Source organism: Spinacia oleracea, chromosome 3 (assembly GCF_020520425.1).
Source record: "Spinacia oleracea cultivar Varoflay chromosome 3, BTI_SOV_V1, whole genome shotgun sequence".
NCBI classification, from domain to species: Eukaryota; Viridiplantae; Streptophyta; class Magnoliopsida; order Caryophyllales; family Amaranthaceae; genus Spinacia; species Spinacia oleracea.
In genome coordinates this window covers 33759347-33774958 of record NC_079489.1, presented here as the reverse complement: position 1 = coordinate 33774958, position 15612 = coordinate 33759347, and the positions used below count along the sequence as shown (strand labels likewise).

General features: G+C 38.9%; 1 non-coding gene across 1 annotated transcript; it reads left to right on the top strand.

The window, feature by feature from the left end:
- Positions 1 to 5062: 5062 nt before the first annotated feature.
- Positions 5063 to 5169, top strand: LOC130471004 (small nucleolar RNA R71). The gene has a single exon (XR_008931707.1). It is a non-coding gene; the product is annotated as a small nucleolar RNA R71 (small nucleolar RNA).
- The last annotated feature ends 10443 nt before the right edge of the window (positions 5170 to 15612 follow it).

Below are 15612 nucleotides of genomic sequence, written 5' to 3'. Positions count from 1 at the left end.
TCTCACCTCTCCAATACCAAAAACCACATTAAAACACATACTTAAGTAAAAATTACACTAAAAACACACAAAAGAAAGCAAAAATCCAAAAAAATATACTACTAAAGCGATAAAATACGGGTTGCCTCCCGCAAAGCGCTGATTTATTTCTAGGTCCCGCTCGACCTCATTACCTCAAATATGCAGTTCATGGGGCGGAAGGATTGAGTTGTTGAACCTCAACCACTCCTACAGTAGCCCCTTCATGGTACAACTTTAGACGTTGCCCATTTACTTTGAAGTGCTCACCACTGTTGTTTTCTACCTCAACTAACCTAAATTTTCTTACCATAGTCACGGTGAACGGCCCAGACAATCTAGACTTGAATTTTCCAGGAAACAACTTAAGTCTAGAATTGAATAATTAAACTGTTGTTTTCTCACCACTGTTGTTTTCTACCTCAACTTAACTCTCTATGCAGAATGCGACTATCGTGCCACCGCTTAGTCTTTTCTTTGTAGATTCGGGCACTATCATAAGCTTGTAATCGGAATTCATCTAGCTCACTCAATTGACGTAGCCGCTTGTCACCGGCTAACTTAGCATCCATGTTGAGCTGTTTGATTGCCCAATAAGCTTTATACTCCATTTCTACCGGTAAATGGAACGCCTAGCCATACACCAACCGATACGGGGAGGTACCAATAGGTGTCTTGAAGGCAGTTCTATACGCCCACAGAGTATCATCAAGCTTATCGCTCCAATCCTTCCTAGACTTTGCCACCTCTTTCTCAAGGATAGATTTGATCTCCCGGTTGGAGACCTCAACTTTCCCACTCGTCTGAGGGTGGTAGGCTAGTCCTGTGCGATGATAGACCCCATACTTGCGCAGGAGCGCATCCAGATGCTTCTCATGGAAGTGTGACCCTCCATCACTGATCAAAGCTCGCGGAACTCCAAATTTAGGGAAGATGACTTTCTTGAATAGAGAAATGACTGTCTTAGCATCGTTAGTAGGCGAGGAAACGACTTCCACCCACTTGGACACATAGTCTACAACAACAAGGATATACAGATTACCCTTGGACGATGGGAATGGTCCCATGTAGTGAATTCCCCACACATCAAAAACCTCGACCTCAAGAATCCCGTTCTGTGGCATCTCATACCTCCTCGAGATAGTGCCGGCCCTCTGGCACGCATCGCAAGCCATAATAAAAGCATGTGCATCCTTGAACATAGTAGGCCAGTAGAAACCGCACTGCGACAACTTAGCATTAGTCTTTGAAGGTCTGTGGTGACCACCATAAGGTGAAGAGTGACACCTACTGATGATACCTTGGACTTCCCATTCTGGAATACATCGCTTGTACAGTCCCTCAGCAGTTTCCCGGAACAAATAAGGATCATCCCAAAAGTAGAACCGAACATCATGCATGAACTTCTTCTGTTGATAGGTAAGATCGAATGGAAGAATGCCTCCTACAATGTAGTTCGCATAGTCTGCGAACCATGGTGACTGACTGGCAAGTGCGAGTAAGTGATCATCCAGAAATGAATCATCGATCGGTGTAGACACTGTACCATCATCACACCTCAATCTAGACAAGTGGTCTGCAACCACATTCTCAGCCCCTTTCTTGTCGTGAATCTCTAGATCAAACTCCTGTAGCAGTAGTATCCATCGAATAAGCCTAGGTTTGGCATCCTTTTTAGAGAGCAGATACTTAAGGGCCGCATGGTCAGTATAGACTATCACCTTGGACCCAATCAGATAAGTGTAAAACTTGTCCAAGGCATAGACTATGGCTAGAAGCTCCTTCTCGGTAGTAGCATAATTAACTTGAGCTTCATCTAAGGCCTTACTTGCATAGTAGATGGCATGCAAGACCTTATCCTTTCTCCGACCCAAAACTGCCCCAACTGCGTAGTCACTTGCATCACACATTATCTCGAACGGAAGATCCCATTCGGGAGAACGGATGATAGGAGCCGAGATTAGTGCCTGTTTAATCCTGTCAAAAGCCTCAAGACAAGCATCAGTAAGCACAAATGGGGCATCCTTGAGGAGGAGCTGGGTCAGTGGTTTAACAATTTTAGAAAAATCCTTGATAATGTGGCGATAAAACCCCGCATGACCAAGAAAACTTCTAACACCCTTCACATTAACTGGAGGGGGCAATTGTTCAATCACTTGGACCTTAGCTCGATCCACCTGAATGCCCTTATTAGATATTAAATGCCCCAAGACCACCCCTTCAGTAACCATGAAATGATACTTTCCCAATTCAAGACTAGATTACATTCTTCACACCTTTTCAACACTTTAGTCAAATTTATCAAACAAGAATCAAAAGAAGTACCATAGACACTAAAGTCATCCATAAACACTTCCATGATAGACTCAATAAACTCGAAAAATATGCTCATCATGCAACGTTGGAAAGTAGCAGGTGCATTACACAGACCAAAGGGCATCCTACGATATGCAAAGGTACCATAGGGACATGTGAAGGTGGTCTTTACTTGGTCCTCTGGATGTATGAGAATTTGGAAAAAAAGCCAGAATAACCATCCAGATAACAGAAAAGCTTGTGACAGGCTAGCCTTTCTAACATCAATAAAGGGAAGGGGAAAGTGGTCCTTTTTAGTAGCAACATTTAGACGCCTATAATCAATGCACATGCGCCAACCTGTGACTACCCTAGTTGGGATCAACTCATATTTCTCATTTCTAACCACTGTTGTCCCCCCTTTCTTTGGCACTACCTGAACAGGACTCACCCACTTAGAATCAGACACAGCATAAACAATACCCGCATAAAGCAATTTCATAACTTCAGCTTTCACAACATCTTGCATGATGGGATTCAAACGACGTTGGGGTTGAATGCATGGTTTTTTTTATTATCATCTAGATGTATCCTATGCATACAAAAATCAGGGCTAATACCCTTTAAATCATCAATACTGTATCCAATGGCCTTTTTGTGCGTTTTCAACACAGTAAGAAGTTGGGACAACTGGTTTGCATCAAGTGCAGTACTGACGATTACAGGGAAAAATTGTTCATCATCCAAAAATGCATATTTAAGATTAGCAGGAAGAGGCTTAAGTTCGGGTTTCTTTACCTCTTTTACAGGACAAACCGGTCGAACTAACCTCTTCAATTTGGTGCTCTCCTCGGGTTCAGACTCTCCACCATCGAGAGCCAACTCTAGAGCATCCACTTCAGCACTCCAAGAACTGCTATCACCTGCAGAAGATTCACAACAAAGCACTGCCTCCAAAGGATCCCTTTCGAGAACTTGGGAGACGTTATCACGCGTAATAAAATCAACTACATCAATTCGATAACATTGTTCTTCCTCTAGCATGGGACTCTTTAAGGCACTATTCAGATTAAAAGTCACCTTATCATCCCCCAACAGACAAAGTCAATTTTCCACTTTTAACATCAATGACCGCCCCCGCCGTGTGAAGGAAGGGTGTACCTAAGATAATGGGAATTTGAGAGTCCTCTTGCATGTCTAGTACTACAAAGTCTACAGGTATGTAAAATTTACCTACTCTAACAAGGACGTCCTCTAAAACACCTAAGGGGTATTTAACAGAACGGTCGGCCATTTTTTTCAGAGTGATATTGGTAACCTTAAGCTCACCCATATTCAGTTTAGTACAGACAGACAAAGGCATAACAGACACACTAGCACCTAAATCACATAAAGCCTTATCAATAAATACAGTGCCAATGTTACATGGGATGGAAAAACTCCTGGGGTCTTTAAGTTTAGGTGGAGACTTGTTTTGTAAATATCCACTACATTCCTCAGTAAAAGCTACAGTCTCTACCTCACAAAAAGCACGTTTCCTGGTCAAAATATCTTTCATAAATTTAGCATATGCAGGAACCTGTAAAACTAATTCAGTAAAAGGAACCGTTACCTGCAAGTTTTTGACCACTTCCAAGAATTTGCCAAACTGTTTATCTAGCTTATTCTTGAGTTGCCGGTTTGGGAAGGGGAGTACAATAGGTGGCACTTGAATAACTGTCCCCTTCTTAACCTCAGTTGTAGCCTCGTTCTCACAGACTAACTTTTCAGCTTCCTTACCATCCATGACTATCTTTGGGATTTCCTCACTAACCAGACCACTAGCAGACACCCCAGAATCAACCTCAACGGGCATAGAAGGACCGTCATAACCCCTACCACTCCTCAATGTAATAGCATTCACAGTTTCCCTGTTTTCAGGCTGTGAAGGAAGTTGGCCGGGGGCCTCCCTGCAAGAGTAGTAGCCATCTGTGCCAACTGTGTATCAATGATCTTATTGTGAGCAGTAAGAGCATCGATTTTGGCATCCTTTTCACTTAGAGATTTCTGCTTCTGTAACATCATATTTCTCATCTCTACTAGCATAGGGTCAGACTGTGTGGGTTGAGGTTGTGGTGGTGGAGGTGATGTGTGTTTTCTAGGGAACCCAGGTGGTCCACTAGACTGTTGGTTGTAGTTTCTCCGTGGTTGGTATGTTTGTTGTGGTGGGGGTATGTATGGTTGTTGTGGTGGTGGATGTTGGACTTGATGGGGGTTCTGGATATTATTACTCTTGTAAGATAGTAGGGGATTGTTTTTATACCCCTCGTTGTAAGAGTTGGAGATTGGGTTATTTTGTTTGTAGGCCTGGAATGAATTACATTGTTCAATAGAGCTCCTACATTCCTGTGCATAATGACCAGACATCCCACAACTATCACAGACATTGGCAGTTTGAGCATTCATTGCAGCTACACTAACATGTTGGGCAGATTGAGTATTTGCTGCTTGCATGTTATCAAACTTATAATGTAAAGCAGTCAATTGGGCAGTTAATTGTTCTATGGAATTCAAATCATGCTTACCACCCTTGTGAGATAGGTCTCTAGGATTCCCATACTGGGCATTATGAATGGCCATCTCCTCAATCACCTCCATAGCTCTAGTCACATCAAGTTGCATGAATCTCCCACTGGCAGCTGAATCCAAAATAAGTCTAGACTCATTACCTAGACCATTATAAAACTGTTGAATCAAGAACCAGTCACTCAAACCATGGTGCGGGCACTCTCGCTGCAAATCCTTGAATCTCTCCCAGGCCTCGAACAAACTCTCATCTTCTTGTTGAGTAATAGAAATTATCTGACCCCTCAGACGAGCTGTCTTCTCAGGTGGGAAATACTTCACATAGAATTCAAGGGCCAAAGACTCCTAATTAGTAATTTTCATGGCTGCCCGATTCAACCCATTGATCCACAACTTTGCTTTCCCACTCAGAGAGAACAGGAAAAGCATCTCCATAGTCTGCTCCGGAGTTAATTCCTTTTGCTTAATGGTGGAACAGTATTGGATGAAGGACTGAATGTGAAGATTTGGGTCTTCACCTACTTCCCCACCGAACTGGCGTCTCTCAATCATGTTAACCAATGCAGGCTCGATCTTGAAGGTCTCAGCTGCAATAGAAGGCATGATTTCCTTAGGTAGCACAGACAGACTTGGCTTAGAATAGTCTGTAAGCCTTGGCTCAGGTGGTGGTGGTGTTTCGTCACCCATCTCTACCTATGAAACAGAATCTGTATCTGAAGGAAAAAGATCGCCGATATTATGATCAGAATCAGAGTAATTCCCACACTATGCAATGAAAGTTCTTCGTCTATGAAAGGTTCTTTCGGGCTCAGGATCGAATGGAGTAAGATTACTAGTGCCTACGGTCCTGGGCATAGACAAAGAAACTACATAAAAAGTGTGAGATCCGGTCTCAAGGAACGGGGGTTCCTTGAGAAGTAACAAACAATAATCTAGATTAAACAATCAATAACATAAAATAAAATTGTTTCCCCGGCAACGAAGCCAAAATTTGAAAGGCATAAGTCGTATCACCTAATCAAAGATAAAACTAAAATCACTAGCTAGGTAGCAAGGGAAGTCAGGATCGAATCCACAGGGAAACAGTGTTCTTTCTATTACTAGGAATAAAATCTAGACTATTGCGAACAAGAGTTTGGTTGATTTGGATACTAAAACTACGACAATAATTAAACAAGAGAATTCAGGTATTAAAAGATCTAGGGCATAGGTTCACCGATGAACAACAATCCAGGATGATAAACAATCGACAACAATCAATAGAACAGTTAATTAGACTAGCATGCTCTCTCGAATCGATACTAATCATAGACTCATAATTAACGGGCTCTCGCTACGTATTAATTCCAATTCTGCCTATTGACACAAGCCTAAACATCAAATTGCATCTCTCGAATCTTAACTTGATATTTCTTGACTACTACAATTAAACCTGCGCAAATCTAATTGCATAGTAAATGAAACCAATCAATAGGAACTAACCACAATACTAATAATCAACAACATTCAATCATCCCTTCATATTAATTCATGGATCCCCAAGACCCTAGAAAATAGACTACTCACACATATTACCAATGAACAAAGCAATTAAAACTATTGAAAACATGATTAAATCAAAATAATAAATCAAAGTAAGAAGCAATACCTAAATGAAGAACAATGAATAATGAAAGCTTGAATTTTTTATTGAAAATAAAAACTAAGTCTTGGAACAAATTTTAGAGAGAATAACTAAGCTAAGGAAAATAAACTAAGTGTTGAAAACTAGAATAAAAGATGTCTACTAAAAATAAAGTATTTATAGTTGGATTTTTGGTATTTACTACCTTAAAAATACACCACTTTTGTATTTACTACCTTATGAAATTTTTATTATAAATTACTACCTTAAAGTATGATTTTTTTTTGCAATCACTACCACTTTACGGTTTTCTCATTTTAAAATTGAGATATCTCATTCGTTTCTTAATCATTTTAAGTGATTCAAAGCCCATTCTTCTCGTTTATGTGTAACGATTCCATAGGGATCTTGCTTTTAACATTTTGTAAAAGGTTAAACATATTAAATATTATCTTTATAACATTAAAATATTTATGAATCACCAAACGAATTATTTTGAAATGTCGTTCTCAATTAAATCCTTATAGAAAAAGGAAAATAATGAACTTTGAATCACTTTAAACGGTTAAGAAACGAAAGAAATATCCCAGTTTTAAAATGAGAAAACTGTAAAGTGGTAGTAAATGAAAAAAAATTGGAACTTTAAGGTAGTAATTTAAAATACAAATTTCATAAGGTAGTAAATACAAAAGTGGTGTATTTTTAAGGTAGTAAATACCAAAATTTCCTTTATAGTTTACCCAAAATACAAGCAAAAAACCGGAAATAAAACACGCGCATAAGAAGCAGGGGTTGGCGTCGCCCGATCGGGCGGCGCTTCCCCCGATCGGGCGAACTGCTCGAGAGTCGGCCCGATCGGGCCGAATTCCGCCCGATCGGGCCGAATTCCTCCCGATCGGGCGGTTGCGAAAAGTTCGAATCAATGCCCAGGATGACCGCCCGATCCGGACCGGGCGAGGCCCGCCCGATCGGGAGCGTGTTGAAGACTTTAATTCCTTATATTTTCGCCCGGTCTTCTCATTTCGCCCTCAGCTCAAAGGGCGATTTGAAAAAGTCATGATCCTTCGCCCATATCACCGAGTCTAACTACCGGGGCTCAATCGTAAGCATCTAAGGCTCCCGAAAGTCGACGATAGTGGTCCTGAACTTCCTCGGGATCATGTAGTGGCCTAAATCATCATGAAACAGGTCTGAAAAGACTAATTTCTCACCAATTAATCCTGAAACTCAAGGCACACTCAATAACACAGATTAGTACTAAAAATGGCTCCTAAGAGCTCATTTGATGCATAAAAGTACTAAGGTACGAGGGTAAAAACTCTATATAAAACACACATATCATACGACGGTGATTCGTCGAGTACGATACGATAACTAATAGTCGTAAGGCATTGGTCGCGAATACGATCCGCAACGGAGTTGCCGGCCCATCGAGCCAAGCGCTCATGGGCGCAAGGCCCAACGAGCCAGCAGTTCGCGTGCAGCAAGCAGCTAGCCCACAGGCACGGCGTGTGCGCGCAACATGGGCAGCAATGCAGCGAGCAAAGCAGCAAGGCCCACGGCTGCTATGCTCGGCTGCTGCTGGGCTTCGGTGAGTGTGGACATGTGTTGCCGGTTGAGGCCTTGTACCTTGGTCGGTTACACAATATAACCTAAGGGTTATAATCCACACTCCAACACTTGTTTTTCCAACCCTAACCTAATTCTGAAATTACGTACGTTAAGGTTTTGCCTCCGCTCTAAACTGTTCTTCCCAAAAAGCAAAACACTCTTGAGCATTGTCTAAGCTACGAATCTCAAGACGGATTTGAACGTGTCGGTGAACCAAATAGAGGAAAGACGATTGGAGTTCTTTGTTCGTGTTCGTGAATCATAAACTCGAGAAAACACGCTTCGAATGTAATTTTGCTTAATCTGTGCTTTATACATGTTTCCTGGCTTTGGGGATTGTTCCGCACATGTTAATATGTTTTAGCTGTATTCCCCTACAGTCACAACCTGGCCCGGGACAAATCCAGACAACCCAGATTGTGTCAAAGGAGAAGATATCGTCAAGTCAAACACATATATCACTATTATTGTTATTGTTATTGTTATTGTTATTTGTTATTGTTATTGTTATTGTTATTGTTATTGTTATTGTTATTGTTATTGTTATTGTTATTGTTATTGTTATTGTTATTGTTATTGTTATTGTTATTGTTATTGTTATTGTTATTGTTATTGTTATTTTTATTGTTATTGTTATTGTTATTGTTATTGTTATTTTTATTGTTATTGTTATTGTTATTGTTATTGTTAATGTTATTGTAATTGTTATTGTTATTGTTATTGTTATTATTATTGTAAATTAAATGCTAACAAAGTCAAACATTTTATAAAAAATTAGTGGGAAGCCGAGATGCAATCTGGGCCCCCACTCCTCTGGCTATAGCAAAACCTATCCTAGTGAAAATATGAGCAGTAGCACGAGCCCCAATCTCCTGAGTCCTAGAGAACTTATGAACCCGCTTCAGTAATACAACAACATCCTTATCCACCTCCTCCAAAGAAGAGAAAGAGAACGGAAGAAAGCCATAACAAATTTCCCGACAACGTGCTTCGTACTTGACCCTCTTCTGAATAGCCGCATCAGACACAACCTGGTCCGGGACAAAGCCAGACATCCTAGTCCGTGTCAAAGGAGAAAATCCCGTCAAGTCAACACACACATCACATCCCTATCCCAAGAGTAGAGCAACACGTCTGCAGGTTAGAGAGCTCCATCGTTCCCTCCAGATAGACCAATATCTGTAGCACCCCGACAATTCTCCCTTTTCTAGAATAACCTTTTTAATAAATATAACTATAGAGAATTATCAAAGTATTATCGCCCGTGTGAAAACGTAACGGCTTATTCAGAATTTTGCAGCGGAAAATATAAAACTACCTTTAAGTTTATAAATAGTCAACTACAGAATTAATTCCAAAACCAACCAACGAAAACAAAGTCGGTGTAACTAATTCAAAAAGTTTAAAGTCCAATTAAACAAACCAAAGTTACTTTAGCAAATCAAACTAAACTGCACGCTCTCCAATCCCAAACCCAATGATGCATCATCTTCAAACCTGTAGATGGACAATGCCTATTGATCCTTAGAGACTGCTCACCAAAATGGGTCATCACATGATCAATAAGGCATAGCCATGATCAACACACGCAAACAAAGAACGTAATAAATAAAGCTGAGTACTACATACTAAATCAATGAATAAATATTCCTAGCATGATACTAATAATACATAAGTAAGGACAACAAAAACAAATTAACTTGAAGGCCACGTTTGACTTAACTGGACTAGACTCCTATAACATTAATATTATTTTAATTGAAATAGTCAATGGACCGAGTTGTCTACTAGAAGCCTTCACTAAGGTAGACGAGGTACGGGCGCGATTCCGTAACCCCAATGACCTGCGATATCGAGGAACTTTTGAATAAAATAGAACTGTTGATCAATTCGGTTCCAGAAAAAGCCATATGCGACCCATGACCCCAACTCCTGATTTTCCGTCACTACAGACGTGCACAGTATAAAGCTATTGCTACTTAGTTTTACTTTACATGATTTACTAATTAATACTTGTTATGACTCGACAATCACATAAATCATATAATCACAAGTATTCACAACTGTTTTTATCTTGGAATTAAGTAAGCGATCATAAAGTTATCAATCAAGAACTCATTCCAATTAATTCAACATTTCCTTTAACAATGGCTAACCACCTTTATAAAGGTGTAAAGTATCAACTTACTAAACAAGTTCCTCGGTCCTCATAAAGTAGTGAAATGCTTAAAGGGAACAACGATCAATTGATCTAAATCAATATATATATATATATATATATATATATATATATATATATATATATATATATATATATATATATATATATATATATATATATACATATATATATATATATATACATATATATATATGTATATACATATATATATATGTATATATATATATATATATATATATATATATATATATATATATATATATATATATATATGTAATAACATGCTAAACTTTGCCAAGACCAAATTAACATGCTTAGAACATTGAAACAATAATTTTAATAATTCATAATCATCCTACCTTGATTTAAAACCATTAAAACCTTAAATTCATGCTTTAAATAATTAAAAATCCTTATTTCAATGCAATTACATAATCTGAAAATTAAATTATTATTTAAGCATAATATATAATCTGAAAATGTATAATTTAAATTCAAGAACATAATTTAAATTATTAAAACGTAATTAAATTCATTAATTAGTTTAGGATTTAAGGAATAACCTAAAGAGGGAAAGAGAAGTAGTTGGCCGGCGGCCAAGGGGAGGCGGCAGCAGGCAGCAGGCAGGTGGTCACGGGGCTGGACGACGCGGCTGGTCGCCGCAGTTGGTCGCGGTGGTTGAGCAGTGGTGGCTGCGCGTGCGGAAAATAGCAACGAAGAGTGAGGGCTCTGCGAGCGAGAGGGAGCACAAGGTGTTGGCTAGCTGGTTGGTCGGCGGCAGCGACGCAGTAGGGAAATTGGGTGGCGGCGTTGCGGTGGTGCAGTGACTGTGGTCGTGGTGTACGAGAGGAGCAAGCAAAACAGAACCAATGAATAAGGTGAGCAAAACGAAAGAGAGAAAGAAAGAAAGAAACACGAGGGGAGAGAAGGAGAGGGAGTACCAGACTGAGGGGAGATGGTGGCGCAAGCGGCGGTCAGGAGGTGGCTGTGCGGCGGCTGCAAGGAGAGGTTTGAGTTTTGGTAAGTTTCACGTGAAGAGGAAGGAGGGAGTACGTGAATTGTGAGTTTGAGAGGAAAGAAAAATTGTGTGGGTAAACTTTTGGGTTTGAGGAATTTATTTGGGCTTAGGTATTTTAATTAGGCTAGGATTATGATTCATTTTCTAATTTTAAAAGTGTTCGAGTCCAAACCCGAATGGAAATACTTTTCTAAAAACGAATTGTTTCTATGTTTCAAATCGCTTTTGAATTATGATTCTAAAAATGTTTGATTTCATAAACCATTAAAATATTTGAAATGCATTTAAATAAAATAAATTTACATTAAATATGTATATTTATTACTAAAATTCACAAATTTCATTTAAATATAATTAATTATACGTTAAAATATATTTAATAACTTTATAAATTTACGGGAGATTACAATATCAACCTCTTTTTGCGCCGAAATCCCAGACCGATAACAAACATTAATAAGGGTATCCCGAACCACATTATGCCGATGTTTAAAACCCATAATTCCAGCACATGACACCGCATTATCACCGAAGATATCTTTTGCAAAGATCATGGAGCAAGGAGAACATGGCGACATAACAGAGAACAAAGGAACCCCCAACCAGTAACACAACACACATCGGTAAGTCTTAGCATTCATCGTCTGTCCCAAACCTAATATGGGGATTGCCCGACGCCAACCAGAGGTGTGATCTCCCTGCTGCGATTTCCACAATGCCGATTGTCGAGGAGATAAAGAGAAGGTGGATTCTGCAGATGCAGTAACCTTTGTGAAATACTTCCTTCGTTCTTTAATAGTCGCAACATTTTCCTTATATGGACGCTTCTTATTACTTGCAACATTTCTATTTTTAGTTAACTTTTTCATACAAAATACCAAATTGCCCTTACTAAATACTCCTAACTTCCATCATTAAACTTAATATCCTTTCATTTAATTAACCCACCCACCTAACAAATTAATTACTCCTTCAATTTATTTCTCCCTTTCACGTAATTCATCATTTCCAACTGCCACCATCCCACCTTCTCATTTATAGAAACCTCTCACAACTCAATACTCTCGATCTCTCTCTCCACAACTCCCCCAAAAATCACGATGAAGAACCCTAACTTTTTTCCCCTTCTCAATCGATCAATTTTTGTTCGTGCATGTGAAATTTTCTGTAAATAAATCAAATTCACCTTCCAAACTCTACACGTGATCTTCAAATTATTCGATTTCTGGGTTTTGATCTTCAAATTTCTGGGTTTGATCTTCAAATTTCTGGGTTTTGATCTTCAAATTTCTGGGTTTTGATCTTTAAATTTATGGGTTTCTGGGTTTTGATCTTAAAATTTCTGGGTTTTGATCTTCAAATTTCTGGGTTTGATCTTCAAATTTCTGGGTTTTGATCTTCAAATTTCTGGGTTTGATCTTCAAATTTCTGGGCTTGATCTTCACATTTCTAGGTTTTTCTTTTACACGATTTCAATCATAATTTGCTTGATCTTGGGTCAATTATGTCTTCATCGGAAGAAAATATGCGTCGGGGTAAGATCCTAAGCAGGTGGGTAAGGAGATCGGAAAGGGCCAAGAGATTGAGAAATTGGAAGGCTGAACTAAATTTTACATCATCTTCTGAAGAATTTGACGAGTTCATCCCTAACACAGACGATGAAGGTGAGTGCAAAAATGCAATTACATTCTTGATTATTCTTAACCTTGATTTTTCTTTTGTTCGTATTTTTCACGGACCAGTGATGTTGGATTGTTTGGAGTTGCATGGATCTGTGAAATTATAGTTTGTTGGTTAAATTGTTGTTTAATTTATAATTTGTTGTTTACGACGATCTGTGAAATATTGGGGATAAAAAATGTTGTTTTGATCCTGAGATGCAAAACAAGATACGAAGTATGTGAAATATTGTTGGGTGGGTTTTGGGGGGCATATTCCTTACTGTATTCCATTAGGAAATCATGAACATGGGAAAATTATGGACATTTTAAGATTAAATGTAGCATATTGCTAGTTGTCTCGTAAAGTGATCATTGCTAGTTGGGTTATTGTTGTGGACAAGGTTATTGTTCTTTTATTTATTTATTTTCTAGTGATCAATGATTAACTATGATTCCCAGGATTGAACTTGTGAATGATGCTAGTGTTGTAATTCTTTGTTTTGTGTTTTATAATGGAACTATATTTTTCTTTTAAAATGTTGTCTAGGTGGTAATGCTTCAACTTGATATTGTCTGATTGAGTTTTTCAATTTTAGGTTGTCTATCTATAACATCAATTTGATTGAGTAGTTTCTGATTGAACTCTTTTCATTTTTACAGTGATTGTTAGTATACAATGATTAAGCAATGCAACAATGTCTAAGATGTTTCATGTCTTTCAGGTCAAGATCCGCCTGACCCGGAAATCAATCTAGACGGCTATTGCAAGTATTTGAAAGGGAAGCTGCGTGCTTACCACAACCCCGCTCAAGGATTAAGTTCTTCAAAAAAGGTGGAAACTAAATCCACCACCTCTACGACAACCAAACAACAACCATCACCTGCTTGGCCAATGAGGCAAATGAGGCTTCCGTTTTTCTATTTCACGCCACCCGTCGTTTTATTTAAGAGTACAATGCCAACTTCCCCTCCACAAGATTCTCTAATGAATGATGAAAATTTAGTTGCGCCAGACACGCCTAATCATATAATCTGGTCTGCTGATCGATCGCGTGAAAAGAACCCCAGATTTGGAGTGAGTAATCATGATAGCCCCTCACCTTCACCTCCACCGGATAATTATGATTCAGATGAGACTCGGTCTACTTGATCTGGTATTGTGAGCGCTTCAAATCCAGCTAAGTCACGATTTCTAACCCACTTTATAATTAATCATTGTTATTGGGTATTATGTTGCCTTGTGTTGTTTCTTGTTGGTTGGGTTGCCTGTTTGGTTGATGTTGGTTGGGTTGTGTTGTTGGTTTGGTTGCCTGTTGGGTCGATGCTGGTTGGGTATTATGTTGCCTTGTGTTATTTCTTGTTGTTTCTTGTTGGTTGGTGTTGTTGGTTGGCCTGTTGGGTTTCTTGTTGGCATGCCTCCTGTTGTGTTTCTTGTTGGGTTGATGCTGCTGCTGCCTGTTGTTGACTTCCATGTTGTTAGTTGCCTGTTGTTAGTTGCCTGTTAGTTGTCTGAGTCACAGGGAGGTTAAATGATGAAACAAAATAAAAATATTGAATGGATGTTTGAGGGATCAAGGTGCTTGCTACCAAATTGGTGCATCTATTTCTGAATTGTGTGATCGTCACATGAGTTAGATTGGTGTTCCCAATTTACGTGAGGCAACACTTCTATTATGCTCACATCCATTATGTAATGCTCAATGATGGAATCCTGAGAGCTTTGTTATTAAACATAGTGTCGATCATAAGTCGGAATAACATGAAATCAACAATGGCTAATAAGGCTCTCCATTCCATTCATTTACCATCTAGTTTTTTACAAAAGTTGTTGGATTTACATTCATTTACCAACTGGTTTACCTCTAATTTCATCACAAAAAGTAGAAGTTTTCTACATCTTCACAAAATGTCAATGTCTTCAAATTAATTACAAATATTCTTTGATCTTCACAAAATGTCTTTGCATAAACGTTGAATCTTCACAAAAAGTTCTTCTTCTTCACTCCGGGTTTGTCCAAAAAGTTTCTTTCTTCTTCAATTGGTAGGCCCCCTTGCTACAATCTTCCTGCTTTCTTCTATCAGCTCTTCTGGAACCTCCACTTGAGTTGGCAGAATACCCAACATGTCCATTGCTTGCTTTTTGTTATGGGGGTTTTTGTATTTATTTTCCCCTTCAACTTTCAGTATCTCCAACATGCAATATTGAAGATGTAACCAATTTTAGTTCACGAGTCTTGGTTCATAAGCTTGAAAAGCATCTTCCACTGATTTCAAAAGTTCCTTTGTATCCTTAGGAAAGGCCTTGTATTGTAGTGATTGAATAGCTCTGAAAAATCCCAAGTCTAACACATTCAAATCTGGGCTTTGTGATGGTTGGCATGTTAATCTGATATTAAAACCGTTTTCAGTAGCTGCTGCTCTAAATTCGGCATCATCGACACTTATGTGTGGCTTAGCGTTATCTTGTTGAAATCCATATCTCCTTGCGTGCATTAGCAGGTCATTTGGCCATGATTGCTGGCAGCACTTCTTCAATAAGTTTTTCTCTGATAACCTCCCAAGTGATACTTACAATCTCCTTTGTTTCTGGTGTGCCCCTGTCTCTGTTTTTGAGTTTCGTTGTGCTTCGACAGTGTAA